Source organism: Rutidosis leptorrhynchoides, chromosome 7, assembly GCF_046630445.1.
Source record: "Rutidosis leptorrhynchoides isolate AG116_Rl617_1_P2 chromosome 7, CSIRO_AGI_Rlap_v1, whole genome shotgun sequence".
NCBI classification, from domain to species: domain Eukaryota; kingdom Viridiplantae; phylum Streptophyta; class Magnoliopsida; order Asterales; family Asteraceae; genus Rutidosis; species Rutidosis leptorrhynchoides.
In genome coordinates, this window is record NC_092339.1 from 285,406,680 (window position 1) to 285,425,336 (window position 18,657).

Consider the following 18,657-nt stretch of genomic DNA (forward strand, 5'->3'; position numbering starts at 1 on the left):
GACTAAGGATATTCACTCAATACAAATTAGTTGTGAGCAGTGTGGAGGACCACATTTGACAAAAGATTGTCTCAGTATTGAATTAACAATGGAACAAAGAGAGAATATTTCATACATAAACCAAAAGCCTGGAAATAATTATCAGAATAATTATCAACCGCCAAGACCGATTTACAATCAAAACCAGAGTTATAACAGAAATATTCCATACAACAACCAACAAGGTCCTAGCAATCAACAAGTATCTAATAATACTTACAATCAGCAAAGACCTAATTTTCAAAACAAACCACCACAACAAACCGATGATAAAAAGCCGAATTTAGAAGATATGATGACGAAGCTAGTTGAAACTCAAACGCAGTTTTTTACTTCTCAGAAACAAACTAATGAACAAAATGCTCAAGCATTTAGAAATCAACAAGCTTCTATTCAAAATCTGGAACAAGAAGTAAGTAACCTAGCAAGGTTAATAGGTGAAAGAAAACCGGGAAGTCTACCTAGTGATACAAATGCTAACCCCCAGAATGAAACAGCTAAAGCTATTACCACAAGAAGTGGTACAACACTTAAACCACCGGAAATACCTGTAACTTCCGATGAAGCTATTCCTACTCCACAAGAACCACAACCTGATCAAGATAAGGAAAAAGAACTGGTAGTTGAAAAGGTTAATGAAGATAACACAGTTAAGGCTAAACCTTATGTTAAACCATACCAACCACCACTTCCTTACCCGAGTAAAATGAAGAAAGAGAAACTTGAAGCCGAGCAATCCAAATTCTTGGATATGTTTAAACAGATAAATGTAAATCTTCCTTTCATTGATGTGATTTCAGGAATGCCTAGATATGCTAAATTCTTGAAAGATCTAATTTCAAATAGAAATAAAATGGAAGAACTCTCGGCTGTTACTATGAATGCTAATTGTTCAGCAGTGCTGTTGAATAAGATACCAGAAAAATTATCTGATCTAGGAAGTTTCACAATTCCATGTTTTCTGGGTAGTCTTAGTTCAATAGAAGCATTGGTAGACTTAGGTGCTAGTATAAATCTAATGCCATATTCACTATACACTAAACTAGACCTTGGAGAATTGAAACCAACCAGAATAAGCATACAACTAGCCGATAGATCAATAAAATATCCTAGAGGGATAATAGAGAACATGCTAGTTAAAGTTGGTACTTTAGTATTTCCAGTAGATTTTGTTGTTCTGGACATGGAAGAAGATTCTCAAGTTCCTCTCATATTAGGAAGACCATTCTTAAACACGGCTAAAGCAATGATAGACGTGTTCGGTAAGAAATTGACCCTAAGTATAGAGGATGAGAGTGTTACCTTTTCAGTTGATAGAGCAATGCAACAACCACAATCTGCAGATGATACATGTTATTATATTCAAACTATAGATGCACATGCAGAATTATTAGAAGAATTTCCAGAATTACAAGGAACAGGAGAATGTTCTTTAGGAGAAGGTAATGAACCAACTGATGAAGCTGAAATGTTAGCTACACTAATAGCTAATGGATATGAACCAACAACAGAAGAAATTCAAATGCTAAAAGAAGAAGACAGATATCGATATAAATCATCGATAGAAGAACCTCCGAAATTAGAGTTAAAGCCACTTCCAAACCATTTGGAATATGCTTATTTACATGATGAATCTGAATTACCTGTAATAATATCGTCTTCTCTTACTGAAAATGAGAAATCACAACTCATTTCTGTGTTGAAAGCTCATAAACCAGCCATTGCATGGAAGATTCATGATATTAAAGGAATAAGTCCTTCGTATTGCACACATAAAATCCTTATGGAAGAAGGTCATAAAAAGTATGTGCAACGCCAACGAAGACTAAATCATAATATGCAAGATGTAGTTAAGAAAGAGATTATTAAACTGCTAGACGCAGGTTTAATTTATCCAATTTCTGATAGTCCATGGGTAAGCCCAGTTCAATGCGTGCCTAAGAAGGGTGGCATGACTGTCATTACAAATGAGAAAAATGAGCTTATTCCTACTAGGACTGTAACAGGATGGCGTGTATGTATTGAATATAGAAAATTAAATGACGCCACCAGAAAAGATCACTTTCCCTTACCTTTCATAGATCAAATGTTGGAAAGATTAGCCAGAAATAGTTACTATTGTTTTCTAGATGGATTTTCCGGATATTTTCAAATTCCAATAGCACCCGAAGATCAAGAGAAAACCACATTCACGTGCCCTTATGGTACTTTTGCTTACAAACGCATGCCATTTGGACTTTGCAACGCCCCTGCAACCTTTCAAAGGTGTATGATGGCGATTTTTCACGACATGATAGAAGAATGCATGGAAGTTTTCATGGATGACTTTTCAGTCTTCGGTGATACATTTGAATCATGTCTAGTTAATCTGGAACGAATGCTTCTTAGATGCGAACAATCAAATCTAGTACTTAATTGGGAGAAATGCCATTTCATGGTTAAAGAAGGCATCGTTCTTGGTCATAAAATTTCAAAAGAAGGAATTGAAGTGGATAGAGCTAAATTAGATATAATTGCTAAACTTCCACATCCCACCAATGTTAGAGGAGTTAGGAGTTTTCTAGGGCATGCCGGTTTTTACCGACGTTTCATAAAAGATTTTTCTAAAATTGCCACTCCTATTAATAAACTCCTAGAAAAGGATGCTCCATTCATCTTTTCAGATGAGTGTATCAAATCTTTTAATATTCTTAAAGAAAAACTTACTAATGCGCCGATCATGATAACACCAAATTGGAATCTACCATTTGAACTAATTTGCGATGCAAGTGATTTTGCAATGGGAGCCGTTTTAGGACAAAGGATTGAAAAACGATTTCAACCTATATATTATGCTAGTAAGACGTTACAAGGAGCACAAACAAACTATACAACTACTGAAAAAGAACTCCTTGCTATTGTCTTTGCTTTTGACAAATTTCGATCATATCTCGTTCTAGCAAAAACGGTGGTCTATACCGACCATTCTGCTCTTAGATACCTATTTTCAAAACAAGATGCTAAACCAAGATTAATCCGTTGGATCTTACTCTTACAAGAGTTTGATATTGAAATCCGAGATAAAAGAGGAGCAGAAAATCTCGCCGCTGATCATCTTTCTCGTCTTGAAAATCCCGAATTAGAAGTTCTGAATGAATCGGCCATACAAGACAACTTTCCTGATGAATATCTATTGAAGATAGATTATAAAGAAATACCATGGTTTGCAGACTATGCAAACTATTTAGTATGTGGATTCCTTGAAAAAGGATTATCGTACCAAAGACGAAAGAAATTCTTCAGTGATATAAAACACTATTTCTGGGAAGATCCACATCTGTTTAAAAGTTATCCCGATAGAATAATACGCCGATGTGTATTTGGAGATGAAGCTAGTAAAATATTAAACCATTGTCACACAGGACCAACAGGAGGGCATTATGGGCCTCAACTAACAGCAAGAAAAGTTTATGATGCTGGATTCTATTGGCCTACAATTTACAAAGACGCACACCTTCTTTGCAAATCCTGTGATGCTTGTCAAAGGGCCGGAAAAATAGGTCAACGTGATGAAATGCCACAAAATGTCATCCAAGTATGTGAAGTATTTGACATTTGGGGTATAGACTTTATGGGTCCATTTCCAAAATCTCATAATAATCTATATATACTCGTAGCCATTGATTATGTATCTAAATGGGCGGAAGCACAAGCTCTCCCAACTAACGATGCACGAGTTGTAGTCAACTTTTTAAAACGTCTTTTTGCAAGGTTTGGAACACCGAAAGCTTTAATAAGTGATCGGGGTACTCATTTCTGTAATAATCAACTTGAGAAAGTTCTTAAAAGATATGGAGTAACGCATAAAATCTCCACCGCATATTGATAAGGCTAAAAAGGAACATATATTTCATAGCAAAATCCCCCAAGAAAGACAAGATTTTAGTTGCAATTGTTCCATTTTCAAGTAATATTCGTTTATTTTAAATAAGTGCGAAGACAAAAGGCGAAAACGACGAATTGAAGACACAAAGGTCCAAAAAGCTCAAAAGTACAAGATACAATCAAAAAGGTTCAAATTATTGATGAGGAACGTCTAAAAATGACAAGAGTACAAGTTACAAAACGCAAAGTACAAAATATAAAATTGTACGCAAGGACGTTCGAAAATCCGGAACCGGGACCAGAGTCAACTCTCAACGCTCGACGCAACGGTGTAAAAATTACGAGTCAACTATGCACAAGAATAAAATATAATATTTAAATAATTCATAATAAGAATAATATTAAATAATAAAAAGTTGTTAATTGAGCATAGTTCAGGGGTCATAAGTGAAAATTCAATTTCTAAATTCGCCTATAAAAGGCTTTGTAATCGTAATGTAAAAACACACCTTTTTCTATCTTTTTCTTATTTATCAATATCAATTATCAATATCTATATTCTATATCTCTATCATAATGTTAACTTAATAAGATATAACAATAATCTTAATTTTAATTTTAAATTATGATAATAATAAGATTTATGATAGAGATCGTTTGAGTGTGTAAGTCGAAATTCTGTCCGTGTAACGCTACGCTATTTTTAATCATTGTAAGTTATGTTCAACCTTTTTACATTAATGTATCGTAACTAAGTTATTATTATGCTTATTTGAGCCGAAGTAATCGTGATGTTGGGCTAAAATATTAAGAAGGGGTTATTGAACTTTGGACCATAATTAAGGTTTGGGCAAAAGACCGACACTTGTGGAAATTGAACTATTGACTATTAATAGATGGGGGGTATTGTCTAATTGAGTGACAACTCATTGGAGTCTGTCGAACCTATCTTCAAATTAATTAACCTAATAATTAATAATGATTATGGTTGTCCTATTTAGTGATGTTCATATGGAATCTGTTATAATCATTTAATTAATCAATTGGGTTGGGTAATTGATTATTCATTCTGATCAAGTGGATGAATTAATATTCATAAACTAATTAAAACAGGGGTGGATTACATACAGTGATAACTGGTGTAATTGTTGACAGAAGCGATAACTGCGTCACAGTTTAAATCCTTAATCAGTTGGAATATTTGACTTCGGGTATAAGGGTAATTTGACGAGGATACTCGCACTTTATTTTTATGACCGATGGACTATTATGGACAAAAACCAGATAGACGTATCAAATAAACCAGGACAAAGGACAATTAACCCATGGTAATAAATTAAAATCAACACGTCAAACATCATGATTACGGAAGTTTAAATAAGCATAATTCTTTTATTATATTTCTCATCGTATCTTTATTTACTGTCATTTTATTACTCGCAATTTTATTTACTGTCATTTTATTTATTGTCATTATTTTACGCACTTTAATTATCGTCATTTATCTTTACGCTTAAAATATAGAATCGACAAACCGGTCATTAAACGGTAAAACCCCCCTTTTATAATAATATTACTACTTATATAATTATATATATTTTATATAAATATAGTTAAAAATATAGTAAGTATCACCAGCTCCCTGTGGAACGAACTGGACTTACTAAAAACTACACTACTCTACGATTAGGTACACTGCCTATAGTGTTGTAGCAAGGTTTAGGTATATCCCATCCGTAAATTAATAAAACTTGTGTCATATTTTGTAGTATTTTGTATTAAAAATAATACTATTTCGTACCCTCACGCTACATCATCAAGTTTTTGGCGCCGCTGCCGGGGAGCGCTAAAACGCTATATTTTTAATTATAATAATATTGAAATAAAATATAATAATATAATAATATTGAAATAGAATATAATAATATAATAATATTAAAGAATAATTTTGAATCGTAAAAGTTTTAAAAAGTCGTATTTATTAATAATTTATTAAATACTTTTTTATGTGAATAGTAAATTAATTAATTTCTTTTCATTTACTATTCATGAATAGTAAATGAATTAAAAAAAAAGTTTTGGAAAAAAAATAATAATTATAAAAAAAAGTATTAATTTGTAAAAAAAATCATTTTTTTAAAAAAAAAAAAAAATTGTAAAAAAAAAAACGTTTTTTTTTTAAAAAAAAAATTCGTTTTTTAAAAAAAAAACGTAAAAAAAAAAAAAAAACTTAAAAAAAAAAAAAAAACGTAAAAAAAAAAAAAAAAACGTAAAAAAAAAAAAACGTAAAAAAAAAAAATTATTAAAAAAAAATATATATTTTTTAAGATTTTGTCTATAAAAAAAAATTGTTTTTTTTAGTTTTATTACCTTTAGATTTTTAGACTATAGTCGCAACTTTTAGTATTAAGTTTAGTTTTGCCATAGTTATTTTTACTTCTAGAATTTTTAGGCTTTGCCGTAAAATCCCTTAAGTGCTTATTCCTTAGATTAAGTTTTAGGTGCTTTAGAATTTTACGACGCCGTATTTCGCACTACTTTCTTATTTTTATTTTTCGACGCCTATTTTTCGACCTTTTTATTTTTCGACCTTTTTCGACGCGCAATCTTTTTCTTTCTTATTTCTCGCCATTCTAGTTTTTAGGACTTAGATTTTTTTCTACATCTTCTCTAAATTTCTTAAAATTACGAAAATTTATTTTAAGTGGTTAAATTGATAGACATCAAAATTTTCTGGTTCGTAGTAATAGTTGGATTTGTACGTGGACCGGGTTATTGGAGCCAAACAGTACTCAATTATATTGAGACCAAACGAATCCTGCCCCTCTGCTGCATCTTTTGGATATTCGAAACGTGGGCAAAATCAGAAAAGTCTATTGATTGGACAACTTATATAAGTTTTTCTTATTTTTATAACTAATAGGATATTCTGTGAATGCACCGAGCAAAACGTTCACCACCTTTCATACGTTCACCACCTGTAACTCGATCAAGACATCTAGCAAATATTGTCGCCGTTGATTTTTCTTTAGAATCGTCATCTAGTCGAACAAGAACTCCAACTCAAATTTCCGATAATCCATCTTTTGAACCCGACTTCACAATTAAGAACCCGGAGCATATTCAAGGACAATTCCAAGATCCTGAACCACTAATTATTCCTCCTGAGCCACAAACCATTAAATCAGAATCCTCTAGTGATTCGTATTCAACAAATTCAATTATGGAAGTAACGGAACCTCTAAGTATGGAAGATCGAATGAGAGCCACACGCACGGGCCAAGGTCACGCCATTATTAAGCCAGAAGTTAATGCGCCAGATTATGAAATCAAAGGACAAATTCTACACATGGTAACTAACCAATGCCAATTCAGTGGTGCACCGAATGAAGATCCTAACGAACACCTTCGTACGTTTAAAAGAATTTGTACACTATTCAAAATCCGAGAAGTGGAAGATGAGCAGATCTATCTCATGTTGTTTCCCTGGACTTTAAAGGGAGAAGCCAAAGATTGGTTAGAATCGTTACCTGAAGGGGCGATTGACACATGGGATGTTTTAGTTGAAAAATTTCTTAAACAATTCTTTCCGGCATCCAAAGCCGTGAGACTTCAAGGAGAAATTGTTACGTTCGCGCAAAAGCCAAATGAAACTATATATGAGGCGTGGACAAGATTTGAAAAGTTGTTGAGAGGATGTCCTCAACACGGTTTAGACACTTATCAAATAGTACAAATATTCTACCAAGGTGTCAACGTTGCTACACGAAAAGACATCGACATAACAGCTGGTGGTTCCATTATGAAGAAAACCGCAACTGAAGCTTACAAAATTATTGATAACACAGCCTCCCACTCTCATGAGTGGCATCAAGAAAAAGATATTTTTCGTTCATCTAAAGCGGCTAGAGCCGATTCTAGCCATGACTTTGATTCCGTTTCCGCAAAAATAGATGCTTTCGAAAGACGAATGGAAAAGATGAATAAAGATATTCACGCAATACGAATCAGTTGTGAGCAATGCGGTGGACTACACTTAATGAAAGACTGTCACATTGAACAAACGATGGAACAACGTGAGAATGTTGTCTACATGAACCAAAGGCTGGAAAATAGTTATCAGAATAATTATCAACCGCCAAGGCCAAACTTCAATCGAAATCAAAACATTCTTTACAATCCAAAAGGACCCGACAATAACTCGTATAACCAACAAGGTCCGAATAACCAACCAACTCAAAACAACACTTTCAATCAACAAAGACCTGGCTTGTATAAACCACCACAACAAACCGACGAGAAGAAGTCAAATCTGGAAGAAGTGGTATTTAAGCTAGTTGAATCTCAAACACAATTTATTGAAACTCAAACCCAAACGAATGAGAGGTTTGAGCAGTCATTTAGAACTCAACAAGCTTCTATTTTGAATCTAGAAAAACAAGTAGGTACTCTTGTTAGATTGATGAGTGAAAGGGAACAAGGAAAGCTACCGAGTAATAATGAAGTAAATCCTCGGAATGAAAATGTTAACATGATATCAACAAATTCTGAAAAACCAATACCAGAAGATGGGAAAGTTTTAGATGTAAGTAACAATGAAGAAGTTACACCACCACCACCACCCGAGTATGTAAAGCCAGTGGTGGCACCATACAGACCACCCATCCCGTTTCCAAGAAAAGGAGTTGAGTATGAGCAAGTAATAGGTAATAAAGTTTGTGATACCTCTGGAAAGAAGAAGAAGAAGAATAAAAAAGTGCAAGAAACAAAAATAGTAGAAGTAAACCCGGTGAAGACAGTTCCACCAAATCCTCCACCTAGGGTAGGTGATCCGGGTGAATTTATTGTTCCTTGTCTACTTAGTGACTGTGTCATGTATGATGCACTAGCAGATTTAGGTTCAAGTGTGAGTGTTATGCCTCTTTCATTATATAAGAGATTAGGTGTAGGTGAGTTAACTCCAACGGATATGAGTGTTCGACTCCTTGATCAAACCATTAAGCACCCAGTTGGAATTGCTGACAACCTACCCGTTCAAGTAGGTAATTTAACCTTTCTAGTCGAATTCATTGTCATTGACATAGAAGAGGACTCAAACGTTCCTCTAATTTTAGGTCGACCATTCTTAGCGTCCACCGGGGCGTTATTTGATGTAAGAAAGGGTAGAATGACACTTAGTAATGATGAGAAATCGATCACCTTTATGATTCGAAAGTCTAAATATCCACAAACCAAAACCGTTGAACCGACAAAAACGATTGGTAAGAACCATGTTGTTTTACCAACTCCAACGGTAATGCTTAACAATAATAGAACGCCTAAGTGTGGGGAAAATGAAGTAACACCTAATGATGACTTGATAATAAAGAACCCCATAGTTGATACGAAATTAAATAACCCCGTTATTAACAGTTCAATGAAGAAACTTTTTAAACGGGTTATTGATGCTAAAAGTAAGGGAAACTTTAGGTTATATAACCGGTTAGTATCCAATCTGTCGCCTAAAGAAAAGGCGAAGCTAGTTGAATTTGTGGATATTACGGAAAAAGCTGGTCACTGGCTTAAAGCAAAAGTCACAGATATGCAAGTTGATTATGGTCCAAGAGAAATTGACGATGAAGTTAATCACAATTTCGACACCACATCTACCTAAGTGTGAGGAGATTCAAATATTCTAAAAAGAAAATGCTGTTTGGAGTTAGTTGTTCTGTTCTCGTGTAGTTCCGAGAATGGAATTCGATTGGTCTTTTCCGCTAGCAGACACTAAAGAACTAGTTTTCTCCCCCCATTCTGAATTTTTTTTGTTTTTTAGGTTTTATATGAAATTAATATGTTTTCTTTTTAAGTTTTGTGTGAATTTAAAAACAAAAATTTACTTTATTTCATTAAGTTGAAAAAAAATGATTTCTAAAATTCGTCGTGAGTTGAAGACTAGGTCGTTGAGCCGAAATTACTTTACCCGAGGGCGGGGCGACAAATTTTGTTATCATTATTTTTAATTTTATTGATTTAAAGTATGCCAAAAATATTATACTTTATAAATTTTTGAAAAGTGGGGTTATAAACCAAACTTCAAAATATATATATATATATATATATATATATATATATATATATATATATATATATATATATATATATATATATATATATATATGTTTGTATTTTATCTTATGTACAAAACAGGGTAAAACAGCGCACTTTCAAAGACTGTCATGAAGTTCAGCAAAAGCTACTGATTTTGACAAGACGCAAAAAAATCAAATGTGAAATAACAATATGTTTGCAAACTCGGTATTTTTAATCACTTTTCTACGCTAATCACCCTCATGAATTTAAATTATAGTCTGATTTCATGCAAATGAGGGCATTGCATGATCTTAAGTGTGGGGAAGGGTTATAAATTCTCTCGGGTTTATACTTGGCTTATTTTCTAAATATTATGAAAATTTTAAAATTTTTTAACTAAATGAATTCAAAATCATGTTTATATATATTTATGAACGGTGAAAACTAGGTGTTAATACCGAAATTATCGTTACCTCGCAAAGGACATAAATTGAGAAACACCCTAAAACGATTGAATTCATTTAAAAAGGAATAAAGGATAATAAAAAGGCAAAGAAAGAAACTAAGTGTGGGGAGAATGTGCCAAGTTATTCAATTAAAAACTATCTATCACATGTTTCTGTAAAGTTTATTGCAGGTGCTTTTATTTTCGACTAAATTAACTATTTTACCCGATGAAAGAAAAGAAAAGATGGATCTACACGATGAATCAATTCCATCATTAAAAGGAAGTAAAGTCTTCCGAAAAAGAAACGCGCTTCTTGATTTAGGTCAGGAAGTTGTCGTCCAGACCAGCTGTAGGTTGACGAAAAATCTAGAAAAGTCATCTCTAAAATCAGCAGGAAATCCACGGACCTCAGCATCAAACAGGGTCGCCAAGTGGTCAGATTTATCCTAACCATGAGAAGGATTTATCTCGTACAATGGGGAGGCACCGTGCAAATTAGCTTGATAAGACTAATGAATCAGATCCCCAGAAAGGATAATCTCCTTAAAGATTAAAAATCAGCTTTTAAGACTGATATTACTCAATCCTTGAGATTGACCTTAAAGATTGAGAATTCAAACTCATGGAATTCAATGATATCTAAACTCGAGCTTGAACGAGAAAATATTTTGATCAAAAATACAAACCGATTTGTTTTCTGAAAACCCATTTTCAATGCGTTCATTACCATTGAACGTAAAATCCTAGGAATTCACCTGGAATTCATTAGGTCACCTGAACCAAATCGGGTGTCAACCGTAAGAATGGTGGTTGCATAGCATGGTCGGAGACAGGACCTTGTGCCAGACCGAAAAATCATAGGATGATCTTTACTATCGCTCCTACCAAGGATAGTTCTAGCATCCGACACGTTAAAAGACCATAATCATCTGCATGTCACGGGACATTGCCTTAACAGTTTCTTGTTCATCGCTTTCCTTTACAACCGGACGGTAGTTTACCGAAAGATAATATACGGAACAAGTAAACTGGATGTGTACTTTTCGATACCGGGATAGCAGTGGATTACACGAACCTAAAAGTTTTAGCCAAAATATTGATCCACAAATATATTTTGCAACACCGATGATGGATCAAATCAGAAAACTTGTCTAGGGTAAAATCTAGCTTGAATTTTCAAAAGATCAAATGTTTTCATAAAGATCCAATTTCCTTAAAGGATCTAAATTTTTATAGTCACGTGGGACTGTAAACCGCCTTTCAAATGTGCACTTTGCTTTGAAAACCGAAAGTAAATCGGCTATTTGATTGCAAGTGTCGTTGTCCTAAACCCAAGGCAACTGTGGATGACACACCCACCTTTAACCATATCGTTACTATCATTGTTTATACCGCTCTATCAAAATCACTGATGTACAAAGTGTGAAGAATAAAGAAGTGATTCGTGTGATGTATTATATTATTTCAAGACTGTATTGCTTGAGGACAAGCAACGCTCAAGTGTGGGGATATTGATAAGGCTAAAAAGGAACATATATTTCATAGCAAAATCCCCCAAGAAAGACAAGATTTTAGTTGCAATTGTTCCATTTTCAAGTAATATTCGTTTATTTTAAATAAGTGCGAAGACAAAAGGCGAAAACGACGAATTGAAGACACAAAGGTCCAAAAAGCTCAAAAGTACAAGATACAATCAAAAAGGTTCAAATTATTGATGAGGAACGTCTAAAAATGACAAGAGTACAAGTTACAAAACGCAAAGTACAAAATATAAAATTGTACGCAAGGACGTTCGAAAATCCGGAACCGGGACCAGAGTCAACTCTCAACGCTCTACGCAACGGTGTAAAAATTACGAGTCAACTATGCACAAGAATAAAATATAATATTTAAATAATTCATAATAAGAATAATATTAAATAATAAAAAGTTGTTAATTGAGCATAGTTCAGGGGTCATAAGTGAAAATTCAATTTCTAAATTCGCCTATAAAAGGCTTTGTAATCGTAATGTAAAAACACACCTTTTTCTATCTTTTTCTTATTTATCAATATCAATTATCAATATCTATATTCTATATCTCTATCATAATGTTAACTTAATAAGATATAACAATAATCTTAATTTTAATTTTAAATTATGATAATAATAAGATTTATGATAGAGATCGTTTGAGTGTGTAAGTCGAAATTCTGTCCGTGTAACGCTACGCTATTTTTAATCATTGTAAGTTATGTTCAACCTTTTTACATTAATGTATCGTAACTAAGTTATTATTATGCTTATTTGAGCCGAAGTAATCGTGATGTTGGGCTAAAATATTAAGAAGGGGTTATTGAACTTTGGACCATAATTAAGGTTTGGGCAAAAGACCGACACTTGTGGAAATTGAACTATTGACTATTAATAGATGGGGGGTATTGTCTAATTGAGTGACAACTCATTGGAGTCTGTCGAACCTATCTTCAAATTAATTAACCTAATAATTAATAATGATTATGGTTGTCCTATTTAGTGATGTTCATATGGAATCTGTTATAATCATTTAATTAATCAATTGGGTTGGGTAATTGATTATTCATTCTGATCAAGTGGATGAATTAATATTCATAAACTAATTAAAACAGGGGTGGATTACATACAGTGATAACTGGTGTAATTGTTGACAGAAGTGATAACTGCGTCACAGTTTAAATCCTTAATCAGTTGGAATATTTGACTTCGGGTATAAGGGTAATTTGACGAGGATACTCGCACTTTATTTTTATGACCGATGGACTATTATGGACAAAAACCAGATAGACGTATCAAATAAACCAGGACAAAGGACAATTAACCCATGGTAATAAATTAAAATCAACACGTCAAATATCATGATTACGGAAGTTTAAATAAGCATAATTCTTTTATTATATTTCTCATCGTATCTTTATTTACTGTCATTTTATTACTCGCAATTTTATTTACTGTCATTTTATTTATTGTCATTATTTTACGCACTTTAATTATCGTCATTTATCTTTACGCTTAAAATATAGAATCGACAAACCGGTCATTAAACGGTAAAACCCCCCTTTTATAATAATATTACTACTTATATAATTATATATATTTTATATAAATATAGTTAAAAATATAGTAAGTATCACCAGCTCCCTGTGGAACGAACCGGACTTACTAAAAACTACACTACTCTACGATTAGGTACACTGCCTATAGTGTTGTAGCAAGGTTTAGGTATATCCCATCCGTAAATTAATAAAACTTGTGTCATATTTTGTAGTATTTTGTATTAAAAATAATACTATTTCGTACCATCACGCTACATCAACACATATCATCCACAAACAAGTGGACAAGTTGAAAATACCAACCGAGCTTTAAAATGTATTCTAGAGAAAACCATAGGATCAAATCCGAAGGAATGGTCCATTAAATTGGAGGATGCACTCTGGGCTTTTAGAACAGCCTACAAAACTCCAATTGGAACCACACCTTTTAGACTTGTTTATGGAAAAGCATGTCATCTTCCAGTAGAAATTGAACACAAAGCATTTTGGGCTTTGAAGACATGTAATCTTGATTTACATGAAGCTGGACGTTTACGATTAAGTCAACTAAACGAATTAGAAGAATTAAGACATGAAGCATACGAAAATTCGTTAATCTATAAAGAAAGAACGAAGAAATGGCATGATAAAAGAATCAGAAGTTCAAAAGAATTTAAAGAAGGAGACAGAGTTCTTCTTTTCAATTCACGATGCAAGCTATTTCCTGGTAAATTGAAATCAAGATGGTCTGGGCCATTCATAGTCAAAAGAGTTTTTCCATACGGAACGATAGAATTAATAAATTCAAAAGGGATTGAATTTAAAGTTAATGGTCACAGAGTTAAACATTACATACATGGTCCGATGGAAGTTGACAACGAAGTTAATCATAATTTCGACACCACAGCTAACTAAGTGTGGGGAGAATCAAGTCTTTAAAGAATAATATGTATTTCTGTTAGAGTTAGATTATCTGTTTTCGTGTAGTTCTCGAAAATGGAACCCGAATGGTCTTTCCCTAGCAGACCCTAAAGAACTAGTCTTCTCCCCCCATTCTGAATTTTTAATTTTTTTTAGGTTTTTAGGAAATAAAGACTGCCTGTGAACTAAACCATGGTCTAATGCTACACGCTTTGATCACTAAACGTAATAATGACATACTACCGAGTGAACTAGTATCAGTAATCAGAGAAAGAATGGACGGAGTTAGAAAAGAATCCAGATGCGAAGATAATAAGTTACAATTTGGTAAAGGAAAATCAAAATCCGCAGCAAAAAGAAGAGCACGACACCTACAACGATGTCACAAATGCGGAAAATGGTCACATGGAGGTAAATGTTCAAATAATCAAACCTATTCAAATACCGAATTTGTTACTTTATGCAGAGACGGACCGTTCATATGTTTAGATGAAAAGACACTGAATGCTCGAGGTTACGCCTATGTAGCTATGGAAAACCAATTAAACCGACTATCTTATGAATGAGATAGATCATATAACTAAGAAATCTATTTCACAGGTAAGTCTGTACAGTTTTTATTTTATTTTTTTATTTTTAACCTTTTGATAATAAACGCTAATTTGTTCGCTAAAAAGTATTAAATTGGTATTGAATAAAATTAGGTTTGGCGACCGAAATTATTGATATCATTCAAAAATTTATTATATCACTGCGAAATTTAACGTTTATTCTTAAGGTATAAATATCTTTAATCAATCAACCAAAATATTTCAAAAATTCATCATGAGTTAAATTAGGTCTTGGAACCGAAATTACTTTACCGAAAAGAGGGGCGCATATTTTTGATAATATTTGATTGATTAAAGTGGGATAAAAAGCCAAAAAGATTTTTAATTTTATTTTTACCATGTTTTAAAAATTAATATTTAAATCTTAAATTAATATTGTAAACTTTGTAAAATCAATATATTTAAAATTGTAAATATTTGAAAAATTAATATAAGTTTGGTGTGAATTTATAATATGAATTTTTAAAATTAAGTTTGGTGAAAATTTTTAATTTTTAAAATATGAATTTTTAATTTTATGCATTTTAAATTGTAAGTTTGGTGTGAATTTTTAATATTAATTTTGAATTTTATATTTAAATTGTGTGAATTTAAAAACAAAAATTTACTTTATCTCATTAAGTTAAAAATATGATTTTTAAAATTCGTCGTAAGTTGAAGACTAGGTCTTTGAACCGAAATTGCTTTACCCGAGGGAGGGACGAGAACTTTTATTATCATTATTTTTAATCTTATTGAATTAAAGTATGCCAAAAACATTAAAAAACCCCAAAAATCTTAGCTTTTAAAACAATCCCTACAAAAAGACAAATTTTAAAATTTTGTCGAAGGACGGACTAGGATATCGATCCGAAAAGACCTCGTCCTAAATAACAAGGGAAACAAAATTTTAAATTAATTACTTAATTGTTTTATAAGTTAAAGATTAAAAAAAAAAAAAATAGCAAACTCCGCGACTCGCGGAGTTTGGAGGTTTAATCCCCGCGAGTCGCGGGAGGACCAATTTACAGAAGAAAAAAAATATAACGCAAGAACTGATCAGTCCAACCCACAACACAAAACACATACTGCGAAATACTGCTCGAAAATACACGAAAAACACCCCCAAAAATCACAATTTTTAACCGTTAATCATCAAATCTTTTACTAAAATCATGTTGAGAAGGATGCTATCTAGGAATTACTCAAGAAAAACGGTAAATTTCTACACCTAAACACCATTTAATCCGAAATTAGTGTTCTTGAGCAATTTTTTCCCCAATTTGATTTTGATGCTTTTTAGTGTAATTAGGCTTAAATTGTTTATGTATTATGCTTGTATAACCTAGATAGATGCTATTTAACATGATTAGAAGCCTTAAACTTCAAATTTTGAGTAATCTAGGGTTTGTGTTCTTGAGCAAATTTGGGGCTTTTTGATATAAACAGGTTATGGCTGATTTTTGTCATGAATTGTTGCTAAATTAAGTAGTGTAACATGTCTAGGTAGTTAAATGATCCAAACTTTGAGCCTAAACATGATTTTGAGAATTAAAGTGGACTTTTTCAAGTCTAAAAATTCATGAACTTGATTTTTGAGAGATAATGCCATTTGAAACTTGTTTAATTGCTAGTAATGATTATTTTGACATGTTATTTGAGTTGAATGCTTATGAACTTGATGAACATTTTCGTATATGCTTATTTGAAAAAGTGTAGATTTGATGAAAATATGAAAATGAGCTTAAGTTTGATATAAATTGATCATGTCATTGTAATTATTTTGATTGATGATTTTGCTGACACTAATGCATATTTGGATGCACAAAAATTGTGTTTGATGTATTTTGCAGACTGAAAGGGGTGAATCTTCATCCCAAGCCCGCAATGCTCCTGCTGAGAATGCGGAACAACAGGAGGTGGATAACTACTACAAGCAGGATATACCTCATCCAGTCATGACCTTTTCTGATATGCACTTGGAAGAGTTGCACCATAACCTGAGATTTGACAGACTTTGGATAGATTATCCAAAATACTAAAGGGGTTTGCATACTCTTCATTCTAAGGTTGTTGAGGTACCAAGGGTCATAGAATGGGGACCCTTAGAAGCTGTAGAATTGGCCGGGCCAATTAGGGAATTACTTGTACAGAGGTATGGTAATTCTACTTTTAATGACTAGGTACGTTTATTCACCATGCGTAGACCTGTATATAAAGTATGGTGTGAAGAATTGTTGTGTAGTATAGAGTTGAATGATCGGGTAGCTAGTTTAACCGATCGTTCTTTTATTAGATTTTTGTTAGGCGGTTCGATGCGCCACATGTCTTTACTAGACATGGCTCAGGCTTTACATATATATACGCCTGAGGAGTTAGCATCTGCCGATTGTAGAGGGTTGATACTAAACGGTAGAAAGATAGATGAAAATTTTGATACACACGGTGTGTGGAGTCAAATGACAAACCATCACCGTTTCAAAGGGGGAAATTACTCTTATTTGGATATAGTTAGAGCCGAATTAAGAGTGATTCATAGGTTTTTAGCTAATTCGATTACACAAAGAGGTAAGAACAAGGAAAAGGTAAATGAACGAGATTTGTTTTACCATATGTGTATTCGAGACCCACAAAGCACTGTAAGTATACCGTATTGTGTGGGTTATTATTTATCAGCTATGGTTCGGGGGATGAGACCGCATAGCATAATAGGAGGTGGTATTTTTATTACTTTGATTGCTGAATATCTCGGTGTGGATATAAGTCGGGGGGGATTATTAGTAGAAGAACCAGAACCCCGCGATACTATAGGTTTAAATGTATACCATGGTGCGAAAGTTTTGAAGAGGCGAAATAACGCCGCAGTACCATACCATGGTAGACATCCACAGGTTGAGAGAAACCAACAGCAAGGTAATGTAGGAGGGGGGAATGAGATGCAAGAAATGCAAAGGTTTATAGCTTCTCAGGATTACGAAAATGCTAGACAGAGAGCATTTGAAGATTGGTAAGTTCATCAGAACCAAATCATAGCTCATTGCCAACATATAGGTAGAAACTATATTCCTACACCGAAACCCATCTTCCCTCCCTGGTCTATAGAGATGCAGCCACCGTATCCTACGTATAACCCTGCCGAAGCATTCTATAGCACCTATGGTTATGCCTGGAACCCCTATTGGTATCAATATCATCCCTAGTTTACTTATTTTTTTTTTATTTTGTAATTTGTAATGATTGATACGTTTAATACTTATGTTAATATTGTAATAGTTTTTATAATTTTCTAACTTTTATTCTTAGATTTTAATAATTTTTGAATGTGGGGTAATATACCAAACTTCAAAAATATGTATATATGTTTGCAGTTTATCTTATGTACACAAAAGGGTAAAACAACGCATTTTCAAAGACTGACATTAAGTTCAGCAAAAGCAACTAATTTTGACGACAAGATGCAAAATATATGTGAAATAACAACAAGACGGAATGAATAAATGATGTGCACCATTTATCATTCAGCAAACAAACGCCAATATATTTGGAAACTTTGGTAAAAATTTAATCATTTTCACACAAATCACCCTCAATAATTTAAATTGTTACTGATTTCTTGCAAATGAGGGCATTGCAAGATCTTAAATGTGGGAAGGAGTTAAATTCTTTCGGATTTTAA